This window comes from Helianthus annuus, chromosome 5 (genome assembly GCF_002127325.2).
Source record: "Helianthus annuus cultivar XRQ/B chromosome 5, HanXRQr2.0-SUNRISE, whole genome shotgun sequence".
NCBI lineage: Eukaryota > Viridiplantae > Streptophyta > Magnoliopsida > Asterales > Asteraceae > Helianthus > Helianthus annuus.
In genome coordinates, this window is record NC_035437.2 from 54,025,901 (window position 1) to 54,030,967 (window position 5,067).

A 5,067-nucleotide genomic window follows, 5' to 3' on the forward strand; every position below is an offset into this window, starting at 1 on the left:
AGCAAGTGATCTAAGTAACGAGGCATGTGTAATATGATACAAGCATGGTGGATACGCCGCTGGTACTTCCTATATATAAGTGTTTGTATGGTATTACATATCGTAGCGTTACTTGAATCATTTCAATTTGAGATATATAACATTTTATACAAATAACACACTTTTCACGAGACATTGATTTACAAACGACTTATCTTATACAAACTCATTTTACATGGTTATCCATTTAACCACACAGTGTTCTCTTATTTTTACATATCATCTGATCCTACCGTTTTTCAAATGATTTACAAGACAAAGCAAAATACAAGGTTCATGACTAAACATTTTCTCAAAACATAAGTCATGAATTCCGTTTTCACAAAACCAATGTATCTCACAGGCATTTTTATGCTGACGTACCTATTTTCACATGTGTTTTCAGGAGATGATGCATAGGACTTATCAAGACATACTTAGGCGGACCTGTGCCTTAGTGACTTAAAACGAGACAAGAACTAGTTAATTTATGTTATGTACTCTTTGGTTCTTGTTTAAACAATGTATACTTTCATATTTGTTTAATAAAACGAAACTTCATTTGCCATGGATTTGAAACAATAAATTATGTTACAACACTCCCCGATGTTTCCGCCACGATTTGTATGTTCTTCGTGGTCGGGGTGTGACATGAGTCCAAACTATAGTACTATCGTTGCTAAGGTATCAGGCAACAATCACTGTGTTAACATAACATACAAGCCTTCATCGAATAACACATAGCACACAATAACGGTCAGCGTGTAAATAGTGTTTGCATTGTGTGTCGATTGTGATTTGAATAACTAACGTATGTAACACCCAAAAGTGCATAAAGCAAAAAGGGTTCGAGTATACTCACAGATTGTGTTTAAGTAAATAAACACTCTCTTGGATTGAAGGGAGCGCTGAGAGATTAGCCTGAACAGTTAACGATAGCATAAGCGAAGAACGGCGCTTTAAACGATGAAAAGAACCAAGTGACGAATGGTAATCCGATCGGATGGTCATTCGGTCGGATGTCAATCTGTCACACCCCCAAAATCCACCTGCGGAGTATCACCGCTTGGGAGCGTGACTGACCAGGATCAAGCCACCAATCATATTGAACATGAAATTAATATATAAAAGTAAATGCCATTCAACCACCAATATGAAAGGTGTTCAAAATATAAGTATGTTATCACTGTTTAGCGGAAGCGTATAAATAAACCCAACATAATAAAGTATGAAATGTCATAAAGTGTTTTAACGAAATATTCACGATCCGTGCCCACAACGACCAGCTCCTCCCTGTGCAAGCTCCATGTATCTAACGACCTGCAAGGCATGTAACAGAGGATCAACAACTAGTTGAGCGAGTTCACAGAAAATAAATGTGTAATAGTAAGTTCGTTTGTAACATGTGGCTCTACTGGGCCGATAGTATGTTCTATTGGTGGGGGCTTCCCATGTTATATATATCCACTAGACTATTCGTAACCATAAGTGTTCTTCATAACCCGAGAACAGTAATACGTACAAGCTTTACATAGGTTTTACGTAAGTATCCTTCACAAACCGAGGATAGGGGTACGCGGGGGTTTACGTAGGTTTTACGTAAGTGCCTGACACAACCGAGGCAGTAGAGAGTATAAGTTCACGTAGGTTTTACGTGAGTGTCCTTAGCAACCTGAGGACAGTGAGTAGTACAAGTATACGTAGGTTTTACGTGTGTGTCCTGCACAACCGAGGACGATGGTAGGTAGTCTAGTAACAGTGTAAGTACGAATCTATTCAATCTCATTCCTTCAATCCCATTCCCAAGCCCTGGGAATCCCATACCTTAGTAAGAGTGTGAACTCACCTTGGTTTGCTCGGTATGCTAAGTATGTGTTCACAAGTAATCAGTCAAGTCCTATAGTGTGCATGTTTACACAATCAGTTCAAGATCATAACAGTTTGCATGCAATTCTATATCACATATTGCTTGGTAGTTAACATCATGCACCACATAAACAGGTAGTCACATTCATAACATTCATGCTTCACACACGTACCTTCCACAGTTTGCTATAAAATTGTTATTCATTAGCATGCTTGATGACGGGTGGTCCTTGGGACAACCCTTAAGCATGTTAAGATATGAAATAATCCTCCATTTAACTGTGTAATTATCTTGAGTTAGATAACTACGATGCTTATGTTTCAGGTACGAATTAGGAGCTAAAAGATGGAACAAAGGCAGCTTTTGGAGGCTTTGGTGGAAAACGGGTCAAAAGGAGAACAAGAGCTTAAACAAAGAAGTGAAGGCAACTTGGTACCGTAAATTACGGTACTACCGTAATTTACGGTGGTCCATTTTCCATTTGATTCTGCACCGTAACACAGGCTTGCTCCACCGTAACAACTTGATGTCCACCGTAAATTACGGTGGAGCCGTAATTTACGGTGGAGCCTGAACGGAAATTTGTAACTGCCATGTTTTAATCGGTTTTGTGGTGTCTTTTGGAATGATTCTCATCATTGACGGTTCTTAGACACTTTGGGGGCGATTTTGGAGTACTTGCTTGCTTTGTGAACATTTCCAATCATTCGGTTTGTGTTTTTAATCTTTATGAACATTAGATTGATGTTGATGATGATTCACCGAGCCATGTCCGGCTAAACTCTTCGGTGATCATCCTAGGTGAATGTTTCTAAGACTTTTGTGTGTTTAATTTCTGCATTTCTAGAATGATATCTTGCGTTGCTTGAATGTCATGGTGTATGTTTGATTGTTTGTAGTGTGTTAATCCATATCACAATTTCTAGTCTTAATCGTACGTTCTTGGTGCCGTTGGCAACCGAGATATCACGGGAAGGGTTAGGGTTGGTTATTGGTTAATAGGTCATCGGGAAACAACCTCGCATTATCTAATCCGAGTACTTTGTTCCCTTTTATCACTTCAATCACACATACACGAGTTATGTCTATGTGACTCTTTCTAGTGAAATTGCACACAATTGTTTAAAGAAACTGAAATCTAGGGTGATCATTGTTCTCTCCTAATTGTTTACAACCTACTTTGATTTGAATTAGTTCTTAATTTAGTTTTCTAAAACAACAATCCACAATCTTGAATTTTAATTTTCTGCAAGTTAGTTTAATTCTAGTTTAAATACAAAGCTATACAATCAACACATTTTCCACATACTCCCTGAGTTCGATACCCTACTACCGCTAACTACAGTTGTTTAGGGATTAAATTTGCGTGACTCACGACATCACGTCAAATTTTGGCGCCGCTGCCGGGGAGTAGTGCGCAACGTGTGTTAGTTTAATAGTTTTGTTTCTTATTTTCGGGTTTACGCTGGTTGTGTTTAGTGTGCAGGTACTTCAGGTGTATGCATACTAGAGGCTCTCAAAGGTCATCACCGCTATCGTTTGATCCGGAAATTGAAAGAACGCTACGACAAAACCGAGTTTTAGTGAGAGAAAACAAAATCATTGGTTCACCCACTTCACCCATTACACCGAGAAACATCATGGCTGATTCTCAGATACCACCTACAACCAGTCAAACAACCTCATCCTTTATACCTACTTCCACCCAACCATCACCAAACACTACATTACCTAATACCACTGCTGGATTTACACCAACCAACTCCACTCAACCAATCACCACTCAAACTGAGCCTACCATCACTTACGATCCATCCACCACAATCCCACCATTATCTCACTTCTTTCCCCCAACTACGGGTCAGTCATCATCTACCTTCACAATTGCACCCAATTCAACTGTTGTGCATACTACTTCATCTTTTAGACCACAACAACAACAGTCGGGTTTTCAGTATTCGACCATTCCATTTGGGCAAACTTCAGGAATTCAAGGGGGTGGTTATGATGAGGGATTCGAAGACTTTGAGGGGTATGAAGATGATGGGTACGGTTATGGAGATTATGGTGATCAAGGGGATTTTGGGTATGTTCAAAGTCAATCTCAAGGGATGGCGAGTGTTGGTGGAATGCAACAACAACAACTTATACCGCAACACGTTCGGCCAAGACCACAAGGGCCAACAATCCAACAACCTATTCCATTGCAACAAGTTAGGCCACAACATGTATACCCACAATTTCAAAGGCCAAATCAATACCCACCGATGCCCCAACAACCAATTGCACCACAAGGGCCTATACCAAGACCAATGGGTCCTATTCGTCCAAGGGGTCGATTGGGTGTTCCAAGAAGGCATCTTAGGGAACAAGCAAGGGGAATAGAGGCACATTTCAGGCCAATCATTACTCAAAACCCTTCACCGGTGGTTATCCCTCACAACAACCAAGGGAGAACTTTTGAAGTAAGAACAAACTCGTTGCAAAGTTTACCGAAGTATAAAGGGTTAGCAACGGAGGAGCCGTATTTCCATCTAGAGGCCTATGACTCAATTTGCAACACTTTTGGGAGTCAAGGTTTTTCGGCCGATGAAGTCAAGTTAGTCTTATTTCAGTTTTCTTTGGAGGATAAGGCAAAGAAGTGGTTCTACACTTTGCCTTCGGCATCAATATATACATGGGGGGAAATGCAACAAACCTTTTTGGATGAATTCTACACCGCCCAAAAGACCAATGATGCGCGGAAGGGATTGAGAAGCTTTCAACAACAACACGGTGAGATGTTCCATGAGGCGTTTGAGCGTTTTAACATGATGATTAAAAACTGCCCTCATCATGGAATTGAGTTATGGGAGTTGATGAACGCCTTTCATGAGGGGTTGAGTGCCGAAGACGCACGTGATCTAATGTCTATCACCGGAGGGACGTTTGGAACGAATTATGAGAATGAAGATTGGGAGTTTTTGGAAAGCATGGCAACTACATCAAAAAGGAAGGCTGAAGCTTCAAGGAGAGCCCGACCAACCACTAACCGACCACAAGTGCACGCCATAGATGATGGTAATGTTCAAACCACTAACCAAATATATAATGTGTGTGCTTTGTGTAATGAAATAGGTCATGCGGCTGAAAATTGCCAAGGAATGTTGGAAGGGCAATACGAGGAAGTCAATGCGGTTCAA

The 5,067-nt window shown here is 40.5% G+C and overlaps 1 non-coding gene across 1 annotated transcript; it reads right to left on the minus strand.

The window, feature by feature from the left end:
• Positions 1–4,621: 4,621 nt before the first annotated feature.
• LOC118492820 lies at positions 4,622–4,727 on the minus strand. Its single transcript, XR_004894821.1, has one exon. It is a non-coding gene; the product is annotated as a small nucleolar RNA R71 (small nucleolar RNA).
• Between the last annotated feature and the right edge of the window lie 340 nt (positions 4,728–5,067).